General features: G+C 39.9%; 1 protein-coding gene across 1 annotated transcript in view; it reads right to left on the minus strand.

Annotated features, from left to right (window-relative positions):
• Positions 1-21,758, minus strand: part of LOC128656388 (uncharacterized) — a 104,365-nt gene extending 82,607 nt beyond the window's left edge. Inside the window, exon 1 of the mRNA XM_053710261.1 lies at positions 21,623-21,758. The gene's annotated coding sequence lies outside the window, so the exon portion shown is untranslated. The remainder of the gene's footprint in view (positions 1-21,622) is intronic.
• Positions 21,759-25,822: the final 4,064 nt, after the last annotated feature.

Genomic DNA, 25,822 nt, shown 5'->3' on the forward strand with positions numbered 1-25,822 from the left:
GAAGATTGACGAAAATCCCTTCGTAGCCTGCAAATAGAACTTCAGAGCATGCACAACATCCAGATTGTGCAACAACCGCTCCTTCTTAGAGGAAGGATTAGGACAAAATAAAGGAACAACAATTTCTTGATTAATATTACGTTCCGAAACCACCTTAGGTAGGAATCCTAATTTAGTATGGAGGACGGCCTTATCTGCATGAAGAATAAGATAAGGAGGATCACACTATAGAGCCGAAAGCTCAAAAACTCTACTGGCAGAGACAAAACCTTCCAGGACAATAACTTAATATCAACAGAATGCATAGGCTCAAATGGAGCCTGCTGCAGAACCTTGAGAACAAGATTAAGACTCCAAGGAGGATCAATTTACCTAAACACAGGCCTGATTCTAACCAAAGCCTGGACAAAAGATTGAACATCTGGCAAAATTGCCAGACCCTTCTGCAGAAGAATCGACATAGTTGAAATCTGACCCTTTAGGGTACTGACTGATAAACCCTTCTCCAGGCCCTCCTGAAGAAAGGACAGAATACAGGGAATTCTCACCTGACTCCAAGAAAGATCCACACCAATTAAGGTATTTACGCCATACCTTATAATAAATCTTGTGAGTAAAAGGCTTACGAGCCTGAATCATAGTCTCAATAACCTTTACAGAAAAACCTGTCTGGACAAGCGTTCAATCACCAAGCAGTCAGCTTCAGAGAGTCTAAGTTCAAGTGGAGGAAGGTACCCTGAAGTAGAAGATCCTTCCTCAGAGGAAATTTCCACGGGGGAAATGATGACGCATTAACTAGGTCCACAAACCAAGTTTTGCGAGGCCACGCTGGAGCTATTAGAATTACCGAAGCCTGCTCCTGTTTGATACAAGATATCACTCGAGGAAGGAGGGCAACCAGAGCGAACAGATAAATTAGACCGAAATCCCATGGCACTGCCAGGGCATCTACCAGAGCTGCTTGAGGGTCTCATGATCTTGCTCTGTACTTTGGAAGCTTGGCGTTTAGATGAGATGCCATTAGATCCAGCTCCAAAACTCCCCATTAGAGGGTTAACATTGAGAAAACTTCCAGATGGAGAGCTCATTGCCCTGGGTGAAACGTCTGCCTGCTTAGATGATCTGCTTCCCAGTTGTCCACCCCTGGGATATGAATGGCAAAGAGATGATAATTGTGAGATTCTGCCCACTGAAGAATGCGAGTCACCTCCTTCATAGCTAATAAGCTCCTAGTTCATCCTTGGTGGTTGATATACGCCACCAAAGTCATGTTGTCCGATTGAAATCTGATAAACTGGACTAAACTCAGTTGAGGCCAAGCTGTTAGTGCATTGAAAATTGCTCTCAAATCTAGGATATTTAAAGGGAGGGCAGACTCCTCCTGAGTCCAAAGTGCCTGAGCTCTTAGGGACCCTTAAACTGCTCCCCAGCCTAACAGGCTGGCATCCGTGGTCACAATCTCCCTAGAAGGTCTCAGGAAACAAGTGCCGTGAGACAAATGGTCTTTGACAGAGAAAACTATCCTCTGAGAGAGATCTGAGTGGTCTCCGTTCCATTGGCTGAGCATACATAACTGTAGAGGTCTCAGATGAAAGCGAGCAAATGGAATAATGTCCATGGATGCCACCATGAGACCAATTACTTCCATGCACACTGCCACTGATGGATGAACAGAGGACTGAAGAGAACGACAGGCCACCAGAAGTTTGAATTTTCTGACCTCCGTCAAAAATTTTTTCATAGATACTGAGTCTATGATTGTCCCCAGAAAACATACCCTGGTACTTGGCACCAAGGAACTTTTCCCTAGATTCACCTTCCACCCGTGAGAGCGGAGAATAGCTAACAGAGAATCTGTATGGGATCTTGCTAACTGAAAAGATGGTGCCTGAACCAAGATACCGTCCAGGTAAGGCACCACCGCAATCCCTAGAGATCTGGCCAAAGCCAAAAGAGCCCTTAGAACCTTCATAAAGATTTGAGGAGCAGTGGCGAGGCTGAAAGGAAGGGCTACAAATTGGAAATGTTGATCAAAAAAAGCGAACCTCAGGAACTTGAAATGTTCCCTGTGTATAGGCACATGAAGATACACATCCTTCAGGTCTATGGTGGTCATAAATTGACCCTCTTGAACTAGAGGGAGAATGGAACAAATAGTCTCCATTTTGAAGGACAGAACCTTGAGAAACTTGATGAGAGACTTGAGGTCTAGAATGGGTTGAAAAGTTCCCTCCTTTTGGGAACCACAAAAATATTTGAATAAAATCCCTCACCCTGTTCTGCTAAAGGGTCTGGGATTATCACTCCCAGAGAAGAAATATCGCTTACGCAGTTTTAAGGCCTCTATCTTTATCTGTAAACCAGGTAAAGAGAGAGGCCTTAAACCAGGTAATCTTGATAATAGAAATCTGTCCCTGGGGGAACAAGATTTGAATCCTATCCTGCATCCCTGGGTGACTACATCCACTGCACAAGGATCTGGAATGTTGCGAATCCAAGCCTGCTGAAACAAAGGAAAGCCTGCCCCCTACCTGATGCAGTACTGGATCAGGGACGACCCCTTCATGCTGAATTAGCATCATCAAAAGGCTTTCTGGATTGCTTACCCTTATTCCAAGGCTGGCTAACTCTCCAAGAAGTATTGGCTTGCTCAGATTTAGAAGACAAGGAAGATCTCTGTCCCTTGAAGTTACGAAAGGAATGAAAATTAGAAGTCTGACGACCCTTGGGCCTATTCTTCTTATCCTGTGGTAAAAAAACTCCTTTTCCACCAGTAACCATGGAAATGATCTCTGCAAGACCAGGTCCAAATAAAGTCTTACCCTTAAAAGGTAGAGACAGAAGCTTGGATTTGGAAGTCACATTCGCAGACCAAGACTTTAACCAAAGGGCTCTGCGGGTTAGAATTGCAAAACTAGAATTCTTGTCTCCCAGACTGACAACTTGCGTACTGGCATCACAGATAAAAGTATAAGCCAGCTTTAGAGCCTTGATCCTATCTTAGTAGTCTCCTTTGAAATAAGATCAGACAATCAGTCACACCAATAAGAGGCTGCACCAGCAACTGTCGCAATACTAGCAACTGGTTGCAACTGCAAACCCTGATGAAGAATCATCTTTCTTAAATAACCCTCCATTTTCTTATCCATAGGGTCTTTAAAAGAGGAACTATCCTCAAGAGGAATAGATCTCACCACAGATCTCGCACTGAATCAGCAACAGGAAACATATTTTTAAACACAGGAGATGGGTTAACGAGAACACCCGGCTTCTCCCATTCCTGAGATATAATATCAGACATGCGATCTGGACAGGAACAAACTCCACAGGTTTAGATTTGACATCAAAAACTCTATTCAGCTTATTAGCTTTTTTAGGAGCTTCTGCAATTGTTTCAGAGTCATCCAAACTCCTTCAAAAGTAAAGAGAGATGCCCCAGTTTAAATCTAAAATTAACCTCATCAGAACCTACTGTACTAGGAACCGCAGATTCCGAATCCGAGATCTCGCCCTGCAGAGGAATGATCCTCGCTAGTCGCTAGATAACTGAGAAAGACTAACCAAATCAGTCTTGGCGGAATCAGAAACCATAGAAATGTTCTAAGATTTCCTCTTCCTTTTACCAGAACTAGGTAAAGCACTTAGGGCTGCAGAAACTGCAGAAGTCCACTGCGCAACAAAATCTTTAGGCAAACAAACACTCCCAGGGACTGACTGAGAGGATCCACAGGGCACTGCATGGGAATCTGTCAAAGATTGGGACATGTTAGAAGAAGGCTGAGACAACCCCTGAACAGCATTATCCTGAGAAAAAGAAGGTTGAGATAGGGGATCCTTATCTTTAGATAATTAAACCTTATTAAAGGGACAGTCAAGTCCAAAAAAACTTTCATGATTTAAATAGGGCATGCAATTTTAAACAACTTCCCAATTTACTTTTATCACCAATTTTGCTTTGTTCTATTGGTATTCTTAGTTGAAAGCTAAAACTAGGAGGTTCATATGATAATTTCTTAGACCTTGAGGGCTGCCTCTAATCTGAATGCAGTTTGACCACTAGAGGGCATTAGTTCACATGTTTCATATAGATAACATTGAGCTCATGCACGTAAAGTGACCTAGGACTGAGCACTGATTGGCTAAACTGCATGTCTGTCAAAAGGACTGAAATAAGGGGGCAGTCAGCAGAAGCTTAGATACAAGATAATTACAGAGGTAAAAAGTATATTAATATAACTGTGTTGGTTGTGCAAAACTGGGGAACGGGTAATAAAGGGATTATCTTTCTTTTTAAACAACAAAAATGCTGGTGTTGACTGTCCCTTTAAGGTAAGGGGAACAAAATTGCACAGGAGGTATAACCTGGGCATCTGCACAATTAAGACATTTGTCAAAGGACAGAGAAAGCTTGGGATCGGCATCCATAGCAAATAAAATAGCCCCTTATTTCCCTTATACTCTAATTTCTATATAAATAATTAGAATAAAGATTTTTAGGCATAGATATCAAATAATTATTAGAACCAGCACCTCTACATCCCAGCCACGCTGGAGAGACTCACCCAACCGGTAACCAGGAATCAAATCCACTCCAGCAGATAAAACAATCTTATTCAAACTGCAGATCCTATAAATCTGCAAACATCAGAGAGAAGCGACAGGCAGAAAAAACAATCCAATGCCAGAAAATCCGCTCTGTCCCCTTGAAAATTCGGCTTCCAAACAGCCAATTAGAAGCAAACCATTCATCACTCAGGAAGTAAATGAGCGGTCACATGATCGCAAATTAAAAAATGAGATGCGGTAAAAAGAACCGCCAACAACTTCCTTAAAGAGATATTTCCCAAACAAAATTAAAGGTAAACTTGTGCAATCAAATCCCCAAAGCCAAAATCAAAAAAGCCTTCTCATGACAGAACAGTGCCCTGAACTGCTGCCCAATAAATCCCCTAATTTTTAAAAGGGATATTCAGTCCTATAAGGATCCACCTTGTTCTCTAAATATCCTTTATTTTAATTTTATTTTTTTATTATTTTTTTTTAAACAAGGAACTTCTAATTGCTGCATCCTTCTCACCTAGAAGGTAAAAGCATTTACCTGTGGATCCGCTGTAGGGCAGGTTCAGCAACAGGTGTGACAGAATCCTCACTGACATAGACCTGTAGATACAGAAAAAACTGAGTAACCAACCCTGGTTTTCTATATAGGGGTAGCAAAAATGTTGGAAGGTAAACAAAGACCACCTCGTTGTCTTCCAACTGCTAAAAGCCACCATTACTCTTACTAAAGATAATTACAGGGACACAGCATGACCCCAATCCTTGCTTGCAGGGAAAAGTACCCATTGAAGGATTAACAACTTGATTTCTTCAGACATCTTCGCATATCACCTACAATGTTACACAGGCAAAGAATGACTGGGGATTGTGGGAAGTGGGAGGATACTTGAAGCTTTGCTGGGGTGTACTTTGACTCCACCTGGTGGCCAGAAGTTGAATCCCCACTAGTAATTAATTGAATGGATTAGTGGACTCTCTAAGCCATTTGAAAGAAAAGGGTGTTAAACAGTACTAAAAGACTTCAATAGCAAATGCCACAATGTATTTCCTATTTGCATTCCTCCTGTATTGTAAATAGTAGTAAAGTGCTCTTATGTACTGGATGCCATCATGGCATAAGGAATCAGCAACAGCCCAAATGATGTCACTGATGCTGTAATTCTGTGCCAGTCCCTCAGAATCTGTGTACAGGGATCAGCGCTAAAATACTTATGTACAAGCATGGCTGCCTCTAGTGCCTAAAAGCCCATGATTACTGCCTATGCATTTGTGTTTTAATAAATATGTGTACTGTAACGTAGGACTTATATACACAACAATAGTAAGGTAAGTATAGAAAACAAGGAGGGGGATGTAGAAGGCTGTGCGGACTGGTGATATTAATATTATGAAGGGATGAAACACTTTTTTTCATCAGCACACCTTGGTAAAGAAGAAAGGAGTTAATTAACTACATAACCTCCCTGCCTACAGAAACAAGTTTACAAAGTAAATTATATCAAGTTTAAAGTAATTGCATACATTTTTGCATAAATAAAATAAAGACAAACACATATGTGTCTTTATGTGTTTATATATTATATATATATAGCATATATACTGTACATATTTATATATTAACAATAGCAATTAGCGCTCTGGTTAATTTTTCAAAAGTGCCCCAATTGCCCCCAAATTTTAGTCTAGTGTGGGTTTTGAAAATACAATTTTTTTTTTAAACTGCACTAAGTAGTTTTAGGGGTTAAATTGAGTGGGTGTGAGGTGTAAGCAAAAAAAAACCCAGCACTATAAAGTGCCTTTACATTGCGGTCTATGGGGACTGTGTGTTCCCTGTAAATATATATTTACTGTATATGCTTTTATACATATATATTTACTATATATGCTTATATATACATATATATTTATGTGTTAATATGTGTATTTATATTTTATATTTATACTTTGCTGCCCATCACCGCGCAACTTACCCCCTTTTCTGCACTAGGTTCTCAGCCATGTCTGACAACATGAGAACAAGGATCGCATTGGAGACTATGGAAGCGTGCTCTCGTGAGTGCAAAGCTTCCCTGCGTTCGTATTGCACTGGTATTAATGTGTGCTAATATTAATGAGTGGAGTGCAAATATTGCACTCATGTAAGCGATATGTTGCACCCAACTTGTAAACTGGCCCATTATGGCTAAAAACGGCATAAAACCGAGAGGGGGGGTGGGCTTGGGGGAGCAGAGTTTTGAGTGTCTAGGGCAGTACAAAACTTAAATATGCCACTGATCTCACGCGATTAACAGAGCTAAATACATATATTATTTTTGACCCTGTCTTCCCAAGGAACAATATCTGCAGAATTAGCAAACTGAAATCAAACCAATCCATAGTATACCCGCTAGTCCAGGCACAGGCATCCTGATTAACGCCTAGATTACAAGTAGGTGTGTGCAGTAAAATTCATGTTGGATATTGCTCAGTTGCTAAGCTGATGGTGCAATACACAGAGGTTGCTATAAACCACTGGTATGCAAGTAGTTGAGTTCTTCATGTTGTTCTGTGCAATACTATTACTAATAATGATTTATTTCAGGTTTTAAAAAGTGCTACATTTTACAGTCTATTTTGAATTGTGCTTGAATACATCACTAAACTCATCACTTGTAATAACGAGTGAGATGTGTGAACTAATTGCGCTCCCTTGACTATCCATTAGAAGTATATGGCCTGCTAAAAAAATTCAGCTGTGTTAAGATGCTTTGGATGCAATAGTTAATCATTAACTTGCAATACCAAATTGCTCATTATCTTTTGTTCTAAATACAGTGGGACCTCGGTTAACGAACGACTCGGTATACGAAATTTTGGTTTACGAATGCAAAATCTTAAAAAAAAATGCTTCGGTTTACGATTTTTTTTTGCAATACGAAACAAATGTCCCGGTTTGCCCCTCGGTTTACGAATTTTTTTCGCAATACAAAACAAGTGGCCCCTGCATACTGAAGTGTGGGTAGCAGTGTGGAGGTGTTGGAGAGGTTTTGGAGCCATTTGCAGCAAGTAGTTGAGCCTTTTGGAGCCATTTGCAGCAAGTTGTGGAGCCTTTTGGAGCCATTGGAGCCATTTGCAGCAGGTTTTGGAGCCTTTTGGAGCCTTTTGCAGCAGGTTTTGGAGCCTTTATTTGACTTTTTTCTCACCTCCGGAACGCATTAATTGGTTTTCAATGCATTCTTATTGGAAACCGTGTTTCGGTTTACGAATTTTTCGCAATACGAAACGTCCCGGAGAACGAATTAAATTCGTAAACCGAGATCCCACTGTAGTCCTAAATGTTTAAAGTTCCTCTACAATTTAATGTAGCTACATAGAAATCTTAATAGTAAGCTTCATATATAAGCATCAGTTTCACGTGATTTAGCATTTTTATCATTTATAAGCATTAGACCAATACAGAATCACTTAGTTGACTTTTTTTTTGCATTGTCTTCTTGTATTTTGCTCATGAAGATTTGTAATTATCACACGTTTAACCACATTTTCATGTTATGAAATAGATATCTTAACTAATTCAAACACTAGACTGTAAAATCATGGCTAAATCTTCCCAGATTCCTTGATCTCCTCCATTGAACATGGACTTCTAATGATTTGTAGTATCAATTGGGTATGTAGATGACATAAAAGGAACTGCAAGGGTCATCATCAGAAATTAGTGATTATTGGGGCATAGAGTTAATGTAATTTGTGGTCTTAAATTGACATATAGCTGTCATAACATGGTTGTAGAGTCTTGCTTTACGTCCAAGGTAAATGTCATAATGGAAATGAAGGGGCAATACATCTGGCCTAAGGCCTTAAAATGGACAGTTTACTCTAGTATTTTGATTCTTTAAAAAGTTAGATAAACCCCAATTTTGCACAAGCATCATAGTTATCTTAATTTAATACCTCTGGGATTATCTAAGCCTCAGCAGACTACCCCCTTATTTTAGTTCTTTTGACAGACTTGCATTTTAGACAATAAGTGCTGACTCATAAATAACTCCATGGGAGTGAACACAATGTTATCTATATGGCAAATATGAACTAGGGCTGTCTAGCTGTGAAAAACTGTTAAATACACTGAGATAAGAGGTGGCCTTCAAGGGCTTAGAAATTAGCATATGAGCCTACCTAGGTTTAGCTTTCAACAAAGAATACCAAGGGAACAAAGCAAATCTGATGATAAAAGTAAAATGGAAAGTTGTTTAAAATTGCATGCCCTATCTGAATCATGAAAGTTTAATTCTGACTAGACTGTCCCTTTAATTGTACATATAGCTGGAATAAATATTGTAGGGCTATGCTTCATATCAGTTACCCTGGATTAAAATCTGTTCTAAGGTCTTTATTGAGGATATAGCTGGCATCAGAGCTGGCATAAAAAATCCACATATGACTATATTCAGTGTTTTATACTCACAGGAATACTAGTTGCCACAATTCCCTGCACTCTTGTATATATGATCAAGGCCAATACTCAGACCCATTGCCTAAACTCAATGCACAAAATTATAAGATATAAGAAAAAGCCAACTGCAGTGCAGAGAGGCAAACGCAGTGTGTTACAAATATTGGGCAGTAGTAGAAGAGAACTATAGCATATGGAAGTGGGGGCAAAATAAAAAAAAATGCATTGTGGCCCCAGGGCTTTTGATTGGACAACCTTACTGTAAACCAAATCAAACATGATTGGTTTTCCTCTGATTCACCTGAACTCATCTCTTGACATTGTTATATTGCAATTAACTGAACAATACTTTTAGGCGACTTGCAACATTTTAAAAACATATGTTAAAAAATTTACTTTTTGGCCTCTAAAGGGAGTGTGGGGCAAACAAAAGATGTTTAATGTCCCTTTTGACAGTAAAGTCTAAATTAAACTGTCATGATTCAGATAGAGCATGCAGTTTTAAACACCGATCCAATTTACTTCTATTTTCTAATTTGCTTTGTTATCTTAATACTTTATGTTAAACAAAAGTATTCCTAGATAGGCTCAGGAGCAGCTATGCAGTGCTGGGAACTAGCTATTGTTGGCTGCACATATATGCCTCTTGTCATTGGCTCACCCAATGTGGTCAGCTAGCTCCTAACAGTAAATTGCTGCTCCTTCAACAAAGAATACCAAGATAATGAAGCAAATTTGATAATAGAAGTAAACTGGAAAGTTGTTTAAAATTGTGTGTTCTGGGGGGCGGAGTTTGCCTGCAACCAAGATGGACGTTGTTCCATAGAGCTCCACACTTCACTCCGAGGAGATTCACCACCACCCGCACAAAGCTACTCTGAGAGGACTACAAAAGAGACATGTAGCACCATAAACATGCGGTGCACTAGGAAATAACTGTTTTATACCCCAACCTTTCAAATAATGCCTCTTTTCAAGGACGCAAAGATCCGGTCACAGCCGCCATCTTCCTTCATTGCAGGAGCTGCCCTTCTGAATCAGCGCGGCAACTACCCGCCTCAGACAGCCTAGGCAATGTAGCGACCATCAAGCTAGCAGGAAAACCTTACCTCTGGAGCGTGAGTATACACTCTGGCACCGCTCCACACACCGCTAAGTCCACTACTTATAACAATCTAACAGGGGCACAGATCATGCGTAACTAACGCAATTACAGGGACAGCAGCAACTTTACAAATTCAGTATTGATCAAACCCGGTCCTCTGGTTGCTATATTAAGAACGTACTTTAACCCTGAGATAAGGAATGGGCATGTAAGGGAAGCCATAATTTTACAATCCTCCCACTGAGCTCAGGCAATAACCCTAGGGTCACATAACAGTTGGGCCTGGATTCCTGGAAAGCCAACAAGCTCCACGCAGCAATATTTACATGGATTCCCTCTCCCTATAATCGGTCCCACACATGAACCCCTTCCACTCCCTCATAGTAATTAACAGGGATCAGCTAAGAGTATCATAAGCCCTAACAGGTTACAAGCTCACTACTAGAATCTTAAATGACTCCAAAATATTGAAAACTCTAAGGGAACTTCCAATAGTTTTACTGTCTTTTGAAAGGTTTTTCTTCCCTTTCTCTTCACTCAGCCATTACTGAAGTATCACCATTTATTCCCACGTTTTGCCATCTTGTGGACAATAGTGTTGTATTACACAGAAGATCCATTTTCTTCCAGCAATTTCTCATTTCTAATCCAAGCCTGCCATCTTGTGGTTAAAGGAGATATAACTCATAGAGGACTTTATGTTTTTCAGCAATCTTTCATTTCTAATGCAAGCCTGCTTTCTAGGGGTTACAGATAGTATTGCACTAAGTTGAATTAAGCACAAAAGTTTAAAATCAAGAAAGTTGAAGAATTATAACAGTCTTGAAATTAACCCTTCTATCTCCTCCATAAGAAAACCTCTCACAGAAAATATCAGACAGGATCTTAAAATGGCAGCAAGAAGGCTGAACAAACCAGAGAAGGGGGAGGAGGGAAAAACACTCCTGTCACCTCTTACTTCAAGCAAACACAGAATGATAACCCTGTTGAACAAAACATGGAGAACAGGACATCCAATGAAGCCTTTCCGCCGGAGCCCACTCCCATGGAGGATAACACGCCTCTAACTAGAGCTGACCTCCACCTACTTGTATCCAAACAGGATATCACCAGCAGTTTTGACAAGCTTTGGGCCAAAATGGACGCCATGCATACCTCAATGAACGAAAGTTTAAACGACATAAAGAAAGACATGTCAGACCTGGGCGCAAGGGTGGAGTCCCTGGAGGAAAACAACGACAACATTGTTGAAGATGTTGAGATGGTGGTCCAACAGACTTCCCAACATCAGCTGGCAGTCAATGATCTACTTGATAAGTTGGAGGATATGGAGAACAGGAACAGAAGATGTAACATCCGCCTCAAAGGCATTCCGGAGTCTGTAACACCTGCAGACCTCCCTTCATACCTCCACCAACTGTTTTGTGCGATCACTGGAGTAGATACATCCACAGAAATAGAAATAGAAAGGGCTCACAGAGCACTCAAACCTAAGCCCAGAGCAGATCTCCCACCCAGAGATGTCGTTGTGGCCTTCCTGAGATTCCCTGTAAAAGATAAGATCCTTAGGGAAGCAGCAAAACAACCTACCTTCAAATTTAGGGGTAATGTGGTACACTTTTTCCAAGACCTTAGTAACATGACTTTACAGAAAAGGGGAACCCTGAGACCGCTCACAACCCTCTTAAGGAAAAATCAGATCCAGTACAGGTGGGGATACCCTTTTGCCCTCCACATTTCAAAGGACAATAAACTACTGACTATCAAAGATGCAGAAGGGATCCCGGACATATGTGAAGCCCTGGACCTAGAAATACCCCCTATTCAAGGTCCCTCAGCACACACGGAGACACCGAAACCTCAGAGGATATCCCTGAAGTCACAGAGATCACAATGGGCGAAGATCCCTGCAAAGAAATCTAAAAACACTTGATTGGATCAATCTGAACCTTTTTGATCTAGATTCCTTTCTGTCTCACACGAGGTTACCTGGACAATATGACATATAGACTAAACTCACGAGCTCCTAATCCAAATTTAGAAGCAGTGTCTCAACAATAATGTTACGTTTTTAGATAACTACCATATATATTGTTAGTTTAAGGTATTACTCAGTTAGCAGGGGCTACTCCCCTTTCTAGTTACTTAACGTTACACAGTCTTACTACCAGAAAGGCAGATTCTCATGTTTACTTTATTAATACAGTTCCCTTAGAAGGTACTCTCCCAACATGTTAGCCTTAAGCACTAAGCGTGGAGATAGGTGACACCTCCTCGGACCTTGAAAGTCCCCCTTGAAGCTGTTATGTTTATTCTTGTAATAATTTTTTTGTTATTTATACCAGGTTCAGTTGTATGGGTTGATAATGTGATGTATAACATGATTAACCTGTTTTGTTTTCTTCTCTTCTTTCCCTATCAGAATGTATCCCCCTCTACCTCTCTATTCTTCTCCTCCTCCTCACCCTCAAAACGACCACAAATGCTCCTGTCATGTAGAAGCTGGACCGACACACACAAGTGAACCTCAGGTTCAACAAACTCAGATGGATCCAATACAAGGGGTCAGGTAACCAAGATTACACACATACATAATGACTTCAAGACACCTATTAAAAATTTAGATGGCTAGCACTGACATTACACTAGTCTCACATAATGTGAGAGGCCTTAACTCAGACTTAAAAAGAAGGAAGGCTATGTCACAGTATAAACTCCTTGGGGCCAACGTCATTTTTATGCAAGAGACCCATTTTATGTCTTCCCAAGTCCCGAAGTACTGGGAGAAACAATTCCCTTTACACTACCACTCGACGGTTAACCAGAAAAAAAGGGGGGTGTCTATACTCCTTCACTCCTCCCTAAACTTTCATCACACTGACTCCATCATAGACAAGGAAGGTAGATACCTCATCATTAAAGGCACTATTAATGAGGTTGAAATAGTCTTTTGTAATGTATACGCCCCAAATGAGCATCAAGAGCAGTTTTTTACTAATTTGTCATATCTCCTCACTAGCTGGGATACAACTAGGATTTTCCTATCAGGGGACTTTAATATCTCTCTATACACGCAGTCCCAAACCTCAAACACCCCCCTCACAGCCGCCCAACATAGATTGAATAAAAAGGTCCTCTCAATTTTCAAGACTATAGCAGGTCACAACCTACTGGATACATGGAAGGCCCTCTATGGCACTACAACCGACCATACATTCTACTCTACAGCACATCGCAAATAATCCGTTTAGATTATATTTTCTCAAGTCAGATCCTGATAGCCAATTCAGTGTCTTCCGCTGTTCATCCATGTGTGTGGTCTGATCACTCAATTGTCTCACTTAAGACGAAAGGGATTCTCCCACACAATAACACCAAAAGCTGGACATTTGACCCCTTAACCCTAAAATACCCAAACCATAGAGAGACGATACTCAGACACATGGAGGAATACTGGAATCTCAACACAAACACTGTACATAACCCCATACAGGTGTGGGCTGCTCACAAAGCAGTTATAAGAGGTTTACTGATTCAAATGAAGTCACACGCTAAGCGTAAAGCGAAAACTCTTTTCGACTCTCTCCAACGAGATATAGCTAGTCTAGAGAAACGTCACAAACTGACAGGATCAACTAGTATATATAAATCATTACAGGACAAACGACAAACACTCGACAAATTACTTTCTGACAAATCGTCCAGAGCAGGGCTTAGACTTCAATCTAAATACTTTCTCTATGCAAATAAACCTGATAAATTCATGGCCTATAAGATTAGGAATAGAACTAGAGACATGTCTATCCACTCTCTCTACAACTCTCAAGGGGTCCTGACATCAAACCCCAAAGATATAGTCGACTCATTTGCGACATACTATGGATCTTTATACGACGGACAGAAGGTCACTAAAACAGAAATGACACGTAACTCCCTAAACACCTTTCTAGATGAGGCAGCTTTACCCAAAATTAACAAACAAGAACTAGAATCATTAAATGCTGACATTACAGATAGGGAGGTTTTAGGGGTACTTAAAGATTTAAAACCAGGCAAGGCGGCGGGCCCTGACGGTTTCCCAGGAGACTACTACAAACACTTTAAACCATCTCTCACCAAACATATAGTCCAATTTTGCAACTCCATCCTAAAAGGCCATATGATCCCATCTGAAATGCTAGACGCTAAAATTATAGTACTCCCTAAACCAGGCAAAGATAAGACGATGTGCCACAACTATAGGCCTATATCCCTAATAAATCAGGATCTCAAAATTTTCACAAAGATCCTGGCCAATCGTCTCAAACCTATACTTCCCAGACTAGTCCACCCCGACCAGGTAGGCTTTATCCAAAATAGAGAAGCCCCAGATAATATCAGGAGAATGGTGTCCTTAATTGATTATATGCATGCAACGAAAACGCCTTCTCTGCTCCTATCTTTGGATGCGGAGAAGGCATTTGACAGAGTTGATTGGACATATATGCAGGCAGTGTTGTCCAAGATAGGCATCTCCGGGGAATATATGAGCGCAATCCAAAGTATCTATTCCACCCCCACAGCGAGCGTGAGAGCCATGGGTTTCCAATCCGACAGATTTGCTGTTCTCAATGGGACCCGTCAGGGATGCCCCTTGTCCCCTTTGCTGTTCGCACTGTGTATAGAACCCTTAGCCCAGCAGATTAGAAGATCCCCAGACATAACAGGCATTAAAATAAAGCAGACGGAATACAAACTCACACTCTTCGCGGACGATGTCCTCCTCTCCCTATCAAGGCCATTGATAACGCTGCCGAACCTCTACCAAACCCTCGACTCCTTCTCCTCTATATCAGGCTATAAAATTAATCTAGAGAAATGTGAAGCACTTCCCATACACCTCCCAGACCACACCAAAAAGCTGATAGAGGCTAACTTTGAATTTAAATGGTCCAAACGCCTCCTCAGATACCTAGGGATCAACCTAACCACAAGCTCAACGACACTATATAAGGCAAATTACCCCCCTATGTACAAATCTATTAAACAAGATTTAAATAATTGGAGTAAACTCAGATTCTCATGGTTTGGTAGACTGTCGGCAGTCAAAATGATGATTTTACCAAGGATCCTATATCTATTTCGCTCCCTCCCGATTAGAATACCGACCCCAGACTTGGACGACCTCCAAAAGCATATTATTAGTTTTATAATAGGAAGCAAAAAGGCTAGAATCCCAGCGTCAGTCCTCACTAGAAACAGGCAGTTGGGGGGGGTGGGGGCTCCAAACCTCAAACATTACTATCAAGCAGCTAGATTGGCGCAGACTGCCCTTCTCAACGACCCTGACAAAGACATAATCTGGACTCATCTGGAATCAGACATTGCAGGACTTATCCCACGCGACATAATTCTCTGGGACCCTAAACGGTGCCTTGGTAGGAAACAACAAGAATACCCTGTGATAGATTTTATGATCAGGCAATGGTCCAGGCTGACTACCTCCTTGGCCCTACTTCCTCTACACTGCATTAAAGCTACACTCACTAGTCTGGTTAGTTATGAACTGGCTCCCATTATTATTAAAAAATGGGAAAACAGAGGACTCTATAGAATAGCTGACCTTATAGTAGGAGGGAAAATGATGAGCTACTCACAACTACAAGAAAAATTACAACCAGTTAAATTAGAATGGTTCCTATACCTGCAGCTTTCCTCCATCATTCACCCTCTCTTGCCATCCATGACTAAAAACCTGCCCTCCATATTAGAGAACATATGTAGCTCCTCATCCAGGCCCAAAAACACTATCTCCAAGCTTTATCAAGCAATCCAACTAGCATTAGAGAACTCCAAATCCAACCTACAAACCAAATGGGAACAAGATATTAACAAGGTAATGGAGATTCAGGACTGGCATATAACTCTCTCTAGTGCGGGGAGGGGACTGCTGAGCGCAGATATGTGGGAAAATTGTATTAAGACCAACTTTCGTTGGTACCTAACTCCACTGATAACCTCACACTCCACCAAAGATAGTTCTAGACTCTGTTATAGAGGCTGCGGGGAAGTGGGGGACTATAAACACATGTGGTGGGACTGCTCACATACACATAGGGTGTGGAACCAACTATCCAGGTTTCTTAGCTCTATTCTAGACAGCCCTATTAAGCTCACCATGGACCAAGCTTTACTCCACACCAGACTTAAAGAATTTAACAAATATATAAACTTGTTTATTAAGATAACATGCACAGCCACAAGGATTTGTATAGCCCGCCATTGGAGGGAGGGGGCCCCATCCTGGGAAGAAATCAAAATTAAAATGAAATTCTATTACAGCATGTCAGAACAGGCAGCATTTCTCCTAGACACCCAAGAAACATTTCAGAAGGTCTGGTATTACTGGATACTACACAATGTGTCCTAACACACTAGTCTAATCCAATAGAACCTCCAACTTAGAAGGCTCTTCCCTACGGAATCTAGAGTCCTTAGACAAGACAGGTAAAACAGTGATTAAAAGGAGACATTTTAATCCTATACATAATAAGGACTAGAAATTTGAGAGGTGAGGTCAGGAGGTATCCCCTTGTCTGTATCTTGTCCCCCTTTTCTCTCTTTGCTTCACCTAACTCTTTCCCCCCTTTACTATCTTTATATTATGTTGATTCTTTTCCTGGAAATGTGTTGTTTGTTAGGGCCAGTTCATACTATATGGTACACATACTTATTTTGCATTTAACTCCAAGCAGGAGATTCTTCATTACTTGGACTCTTGTATCACAATGAAGGAGGGTATCAGGCCCTTCATGTAACAGTGGCTCTATTAGTTATGACTTAGTAACCGAATGTTCTAATGTTTTGTAAATTGAATCACCCTGTTTACTATGTATCTTTAGTGAACCAGGTGTTCTGTTCTCTTAATTTGTTTTCCTTTTACACCCCCCCCCCTTTTTTTCTTTGTTGTTATTATGCCTTTGCTACAAAATAATAAAAATTATTTTATCTTAAAATTGTGTGTTCTGTCTGACTCATGAAAGAAAAAGATCGGGTTTCATGTCCCTTTAAAATAAGTGGAGTCAGATATGTTCACTGTCTTTAGAGCTACATTTCGGCTAGATTTAAAGTTTTGTCGGTAATGACCCGCGTATCTAACGCTGGCTTTTTTTTCGCCCGCACCTTTTAAATACCGCTGGTATTTAGAGTTCACAGAAGGGCTGCGTTAGGCTCCAAAAAGGGAGCATACAGGCATATTTACCGCCACTGCAACTCTAAATACCAGCGGTGCTTACGGACGCGGCCAGCTTCAAAAACGTGCTCGTGCACGATTCCCCCATGGAAAACAATGGGGCAGTTTGAGCTGAAAAAAACCTAACACCTGCAAAAAAGCAGCGTTCAGCTCCTAAAGCAGCCCCATTGTTTCCTATGGGGAAACACTTCCTACGTCTGCACCTAACACCCTAACATGTACCCCGAGTCTAAACACCCCTAGCCTTACACTTATTAACCCCTAATCTGCTGCCCCCACTATCGCTGACCCCTGCATATTATTATTAACCCCTAATATGCCGCTCTGTATACCGCCGCAACCTACGTTATCCCTATGAACCCCTAATCTGCTGCCCCTAACACAGCCAACCCCTATATTATATTTATTAACCCCTAATCTGCCGCCCCCAACGTCGCCTCCACCTACCTACAATTATTAACCCCTAATCTGCCGACCGGACCTCACCGCTACTATAATAAAGTTATTAACCCCTAATCCGCCTCACTCCCGCCTCAATAACCCTATAATAAATAGTATTAGCCCCTAATCTGCCCTCCCTAACATCGCCGACACCTAACTTCAAGTATTAACCCCTAATCTGCCGACCGGACCTCGCCGCTACTCTAATAAATGTATTAACCCCTAAAGCTAAGTCTAACACTAACACCCCCCTAAGTTAAATATAAATTTTTTCTAACAAAATAAATTAAATCTTATTAAATAAATTATTCCTATTTAAAACTAAATACTTACCTGTAAAATAAACCCTAATATAGCTACAATATAAATAATAATTATATTGTAGCTATTTTAGGATTAATATTTATTTTACAGGCAACTTTGTATTTATTTTAACCAGGTACAATAGCTATTAAATAGTTATTTACTATTTAATAGCTACCTAGTTAAAATAATTACAAAATTAACTGTAAAATAAATCCTAACCTAAGTTATATTTAAACCTAACATTACACTATCAATAAATTAATTAAATAAAATACCTACAATTATCTACAATTAAACCTAACACTACACTATCATTAAATTAATTAAATAAATTAGCTAGAAATAACTACAATTAAATACAATTAAATAAACTAACTAAAGTACAAAAAATAAAAAAGAACTAAGTTACAAAAAATAAAAAAATATTTACAAACATTAGAAAATTATTACAACAATTTTAAACTAATTACACCTACTCTAAGCCCCCTAATAAAATAACAAAGCCCCCCAAAATAAAAAAAATGCCCTACCCTATTCTAAATTAAAAAAGTTCAAAGCTCTTTTACCTTACCAGCCCTTAAAAGGGCCTTTTGTGGGGCATGCCCAAAAGAAAACTGCTCTTTTGCCTGTAAAAGAAAAATACAACCCCCCCCAACATTAAAACCTAACACTACCCCCCTGAAGATCATCCTACCTTGAGTCGTCTTCACTCAGCCGAGCCACCGATGGAACTGAAGAGGAGATCCGGAGCAGCAGAAGTGATCCTCCAAGCGGCGCTGAAGAAGTCTTCCATCCGATGAAGTGATCCTCCAAGCGGCGCTGAAGAAGTCTTCCATCCGATGAAGTGATCCTCCAAGCGGCGCTGAAGAAGTCTTCCAAGCGGGGTCTTCAATCTTCTTTCTTCCGGATCCATGTTCATCCCGCCGACGCGGAACATCCATCTTCACCGACGACTTCCCGACGAATGACGGTTCCTTTAAGGGACGTCATCCAAGATGGCGTCCCTCGAATTCCGATTGGCTGATAGGATTCTATCAGCCAATCGGAATTAAGGTAGGAAAATCTATTGGCCTGTTCCAATCAGCCAATAGAATGCGAGCTCAATCTGATTGGCTGATTGGATCAGCCAATCGGATTGAACTTGAATCTGATTGGCTGATTCCATCAGCCAATCAGAATTTTCCTACCTTAATTCCGATTGGCTGATAGAATCCTATCAGCCAATTGGAATTCAAGGGACGCCATCTTGGATGACGTCATTTAAAGGAACCGTCATTCGGCGAGTAGGCGTCGGTAGAAGAGGATGTATCCGCGTCGGCTGGAAGAAGATGGCTCCAGAAGATAGAAGATTGAAGATGCCGCTTGATAGAAGACTTCATCCCGATGATGGACTTCTTCAGCGCCCGCTTGGATCAAGACTTCAGCCCGATGATGGACTTCTTCAGCCGCCGCTTGGATCAAGACTTCAGCCGGAGGATGGACGTCACTCTTCAGCCCCCGCTTGGGCTTGGATCAAAACTTCGGACCCTCTTCTGGACCGATTGGTGAACCCGGTGAGGTGAAGACAAGGTAGGGAGATCTTCAGGGGCTTAGTGTTAGGTTTATTTAAGGAGGGTTTGGGTTAGATTAGGGGTATGTGGTTGGTGGGTTGTAATGTTGGGGGGGTATTGTATGTTTTTTTTTTGCAGGCAAAAGAGCTGAATTCTTTGGGGCATGCCCCGCAAAGGGCCCTTTTAAGGACTGGTAAGGTAAAAGAGCTTTTCTAATTTAATTTTAGAATAGGGTAGGGCATTTTTTTTATTTTGGGGGGGCTTTGTTATTTTATTAGGGGGCTTAGAGTAGGTGTAATTAGTTTAAAATTGTTGTAATATTTTTCAAATGTTTGTAAATATTTTTTTATTTTTTGTAACTTAGTTCTTTTTTATTTTTTGTACTTTAGTTAGTTTATTTAATTGTATTTATTTGTAGGTATTGTATTTAATTAATTTATTGATAGTGTGTGTTAGGTTTAATTGTAAATTTTTTAATTATTTTAACTAGGTAGCTATTAAATAGTTATTAGCTATTTAATAGCTATTGTACCTGGTTAAAATAAATACAAAGTTGCCTGTAAAATAAATATTAATCCTAAAATAGCTACAATATAATTATAATTTATATTGTAGCTATATTAGGATTTATTTTACAGGTAAGTATTTAGCTTTAAATAGGAATAATTTATTTAATAAGAGTTAATTTATTTCGTTAGATTTAAATTATATTTAACTTAGGGGGGTGTTAGGGTTAAGGTTAGACTTAGCTTTAGGGGTTAATACATTTATTATAGTAGCGGTGAGGTCCGGTCGGCATATTAGGGTTTAATACTTGAAGTTAGGTGTCGGCGATGTTAGGGAGGGCAGATTGGGGGTTAATACTATTTATTATAGGGTTATTGAGGCGGGAGTGAGGCAGATTAGGGGTTAATACATTTATTATAGTAGCGGTGAGGTCCGGTCGGCAGATTAGGGGTTAATAATTGTAGGTAGGTGTCGGCGACATTGGGGGCGGCAGATTAGGGGTTAATAAATATAATATAGGGGTCGGCGGTGTTAGGGGCAGCAGATTAGGGGTTCATAGGGATAACGTAGGTGGCGGCGGTGTGCGGTCGGCAGATTAGGGGTTAAAAAAATTTAATAGAGTGGCAGCGATGTGGGGGGACCTTGGTTTAGGGGTACATAGGTAGTTTATGGGTGTTAGTGTACTTTAGAGCACAGTAGTTAAGAGCTTTATGAACCGGCGTTAGCCCAGAAAGCTCTTAACTCCTGACTTTTTTTCTGCGGCTGGAGTTTTGTTGTTAGATTTCTAACGCTCACTTCAGCCACGACTCTAAATACCGGCGTTAGAAAGATCCCATTGAAAAGATAGGATTCGCAATTGGCGTAGGGGGATCTGCGGTATGGAAAAGTCGCGGCTGCAAAGTCAGCGTTAGACCCTTACCTACACAACTCTAAATACCAGCGGTAGCCCAAAACCAGCGTTAGGAGCCTCTAACGCTGGTTTTGACGGCTAACGCCAAACTCTAAATCTAGGCGTTTGTTTTTCAGTTTAAACTCAACAAAGAATTCATCTCCAACCACAAAAATGTTTCACTGGAGAGATCTCTACATTCTTAGTGAAATTAAGCATTGAGCTAAAGTTACTAAATATTTTTTTTAAACCCACTAGCTCTGTGAATTACAAAAATATAAGCAATTAACCAAGTAAAACTTATAACTGAAATAAAAAAAGTTTGACATAGTAGATAACGATCTAAAAACCTGGAGTGAACATTAATGCACCAGAGTAATACATAAAGCATGAAAGGGGTTAAAACAACAGACAATAACCAAATCAATATGTTCTTTATATCCATTGTAGATTATCAAGCACCAACAAATGTTCAGTTGATCTCTGCTATTCTTACTGAAAATAAAAATATCTACAATTGCTTTAATGTAATCCTTCATATTGCACCTCTATATTTATACTTTATCATTATATAGTATAGTGTTGGGCTTGGGCATACCTGTCTTCTGCTCTGTCCTTGGAGAGAAGAACTGCTTTTATGATGACTTGGGAGCCACAATGGTTTGTGCCCTGAGAGATCTCTGGCTTGTTCACAGCCTTCTCTATGCTGAGCGCGTCATGTTACTGGTGTGACTAACATTATAGAAATGTGTTTAGTATTCATATGGAAAAACAGCTTTAAAGGCAAGATATTTTTAGAAACATATTTTTATGTTGTTTGTAGTTAGGAAAGTCACTGACACATTCCTACTCATGTATAGTGTAAGCAGGCTGCAGTAAGATGAATATAATATCTGACTGTTAATATGTTTACAAGGACAGTCTAGTCAAAATTAAACTTTTATTATTCAGATAGGGCATGCAATTTTAAACAACTTTCCGATTTACTTTTATCATCGAATTTGCTTTGTTCTCTTAGTATTCTTTACAGGAAAGCTAAACCTAGTAGTTAGTTAGGCTCATATGCTAATTTCTAAGCCCTTAAAGGCCACCTCTTTTTTTTATCAGTGGCAGTGCATTTGGACAGTTTTTCACAGCTTGGCAGCATTAGTTCATGTGTGCAATATAGATAATATTGTGCTCACTCCTGTGGATTTAACTAGGAGTCAGCACTGATTGGCTAAAATGCATGTCTATCAAAAGAACTAAAACAAGGGGGCAGTCTGCAGAGGTTTAGATACAAGGTAATCACAGAAGTAAGTCTAATTTGCTTTGTTCTCTTGGTATATTTTGTTTAAAAGCATACTTAGATAGACTCAGGACAGCAGTGCACAGCTGGGAGCTACCTACTGATTGGTGGCTGCACATACAGTATATGCCTCATGTCATTGGCTCACCAGATTTGTTCAGCTAGCTATCAGCAGCGAATTGCTGCTCCTTCAACAAAGTATACCAAGAGAATTAAGCAAATTTGATTAAAGTAAGTTGGAACATTTTTTTAAATCGAATCAAGAAAAAAAATTGTGGATTTCATGTCCATTTAAGTGGATTAAGATAAATTGACTTTCTCTAGAACTGCATTATTTTAACTGCATATAAAAAAATAAAAATAATCTCCAGCCACAAATGTGTTTAAATATAGTAGAATTGCTACAAACACATGCATATTAATAAAAGACAATACTTACATTGATTTTCAAAAGAGCAGTAGATTTTTTGCTGCCAAATTTCTTTCCATTTCCCTGTGTATCCAAAGCTGTTAAAAAGTCAAAGCACCAAATAGTGAGGCGCTCTTTAGAGTGAAATTCAGCCCACATCATGGTCCATGGATACACATTCTCGCACCTCACAAAATCTCCTTTAAAGGAAAATTAAACCTATTTTTTCTTCTTTTGTGATTTAGATAGCGAATAAGATTTTAAACAACTTTCTAATTTACTTGAATTATACATTTTTCATTGTTCTCTTGGAGGACTATTTATGATAGTGCGGACGGACATTATACGATGTAGAGTACGCTGTCGGCATTTATCATTGCACCAGCAGTTCCTGTGAACTACTGGTGCAATGCCGCCCCCTGCAGATTCCCGGCCAATCGTCCGCTAGCAGGGGGTGTCAATCAACCCGATCGTATTCGTATTGTTTTAAGTGAAGTAGACTGCAACATCTGAATTTCTACCTACAGAATTAGGGAATATAATAAAAATATAAACCCTATCTTGACTAAATTTAGTGGATGAAAGAGACCCTTTGTGAAGTTCTGTGTCCATACTTTATGCATTATGTAAGAGCATATTTTGAAAGAAGCAAAGGTGAGGTTTGCAGCGAGTCTGATAAGATTTGTGCTCAAGCCTCAGGAGGTTTTTAAACTTGGCAACACACCAGATTGTAAGGTTAGGAATTAAACATTTTAAGGGGCATTCCGGTCAAAATTTCAATGCACATAGATAAATTAAATCTTTGAATAGGAGCATATTTCCAATATACATGTATTGGCAAAAATGCAAGTAGAAGTTCTCACTGTTTTAGTGTTAAAAATGTTGTCTGCACATGCATGTGTAGCATAGCTAGATATTCTCAGTGCACCAGCATTGTACATACTGCAGCTGCAGAGAGTGCAAGTGAGGCTTGTATCATGTCAGCAATTAATAAACTGAATCATTATAAGATGGTGCAAGCACCTTAGGCTCTATAAGACAGTGCTGTGTTTAAATGCTGGTGCACGGTGCATACTTAAATACATTTTTGAAACAGCTACAGCTTTTATTAGAAGCATTTTTGCTAATGCATGCATATGACAAAATGCTTCTATTCAAAACTGAAATGCATTCATGTAGATTACAATTTTGGCTGGATTGTTCCTTTAACCCCTTGAGTGCTAACAACGGCTCAGAGCCCTCGCTAGCACTCTCCCACGTTGAGGGAGATCTGGGGGCTCCTACCCTGGCGATCGGGCCTGCATAGTGACAGGCATTGCCGGGGCTTCACGTTATGCACGGTGACGTCATGCGCAATGACGTGATGACGTCACCGTGCAACTTTATTTAAAATTCACAATGTTAAGTATATGAGATGGGGGCATGCTGCTTAGAAGCCTGTATCTCAGGCATCTAAGCAGCTACAGACCCCCAAGACCCACTGTTGGAAAGGTAATCGCTAACAGCTTAGCACCCAGGTGGGACAGTGCTTAGCACTCAAAGGGTTGGGAAATGAAACACAATTTTTTTTTTCTTTCATGATTTAGATAGAGCATGCAATTTTAAGCAACTAATTTACTCCTATTATTCATTTTTCTTCGTTTTCTTGTAATCTTTATTTGAAAAAAGCATGAATGTAAGCTTAGGAGCCGAACCATTTTTGTTTCAGCACCTAGGTAGCGCTTGCTGATTGGTGGCTAGTGAAAGTAACTGATCTAAATCTCAAGAAATTGCTTCACAAAAATGTAGCAACTAAAATGGAGACACAGCAATATTAAGATCATGCTATGGTTAGCCAAAAAGTACAGCAACATACTGTACTGCTTGTGAGTCATCAGAGTGTAGTGACCATTTCCAGGTGCACAAAAATAGCAGTGGTTTTTTTTAAACTTTTTTTTCACTTTCACAATCCATTAGAAAAATGTATCAAATGATTTATCGAAAAACATCCCAATAGACTTTAATGGTACTTTTCTGCTGAAAAACATTACATTTGCTTTCAGGATTATGATCGACTCTAATGTTGCTTAGCAACACTACCCCAAGTGCTGTGACCAGCTTTAGCAGGTTAGACACAAACACTTAAAAGTAAATTACTGTGTAGGTTTTTATGTGCTTGCTTAGCATTAAATCTTTGTCTACATACATATATATCACTTATATTTGTCTCATATGTTCATTTGTCAGGCCCATGTGTACACAAACATGCAGTCATAGCATACCTACACCCCACACAGCTGCACCCACATACTTTGCCTATTTAACCCATTTCAACCCACCCTTTATTAAGCCCTTCCGTATAACCTCTTCCCTACCCCTGTCCTAAAACCATTTATTCCTTCATTTATGCCTTTTCTTCTAACCCTAGCATAACATTTTTCCACTTCTACTGTATTTTTTTACAGACATCCTTTACTGTGTACCTTTCCCTCTACATTTGATTGCACTCCTAGTCCTTTACCCATGAAAGAAGCCTTATCCCCATTTCCCATGCCCTTCACCCTCATAATATCCCTCCCTTCTTTTCCCAAACAAAATCTCCTTTATTCCCCGTGTTTCTTTTTATCCTATATTTTATGTGTGATGTTTTTATTTTATTTTTTTCTGTGGCTTTTTTGATAGTGTTATTTGTGTCATTTGTAATTGATGAGCACATGTTTATTTTATAGATAGTTAGGTCAGATAGTTTTTTATATTATTATTATTTAGGCAGGGAGGCATAGGCAGTGGGGTAGAGGCCAATAAAAATAGGTTTTGTGTAAATTAAAGGTGTTACTGATATATGGCTAGTTAATTAGAGGATAGGATGAATGCGGTATAGAGAGTAATGGGTCGGTATGACCTTGTGCTGTCTAGGGGTGAGGGAATAGATAATCCAAGTGACCAACCCCAAGTTATAGAAGAGGCCAGGATCTGGATCTATAGATGGTGGAGGATAGGAAGCACACAATTTGCATACTAGTGCCCAAGCAAAGCCATGTCAGGAAATAAGATATATTGGCAGAATTAGTTTATAAGGCGCATTAAGAACTTGTTCCATAAGTGCGAGAAGCAGAAAGATA

This window comes from Bombina bombina, chromosome 4, assembly GCF_027579735.1.
Source record: "Bombina bombina isolate aBomBom1 chromosome 4, aBomBom1.pri, whole genome shotgun sequence".
NCBI classification, from domain to species: Eukaryota; Metazoa; Chordata; class Amphibia; order Anura; family Bombinatoridae; genus Bombina; species Bombina bombina.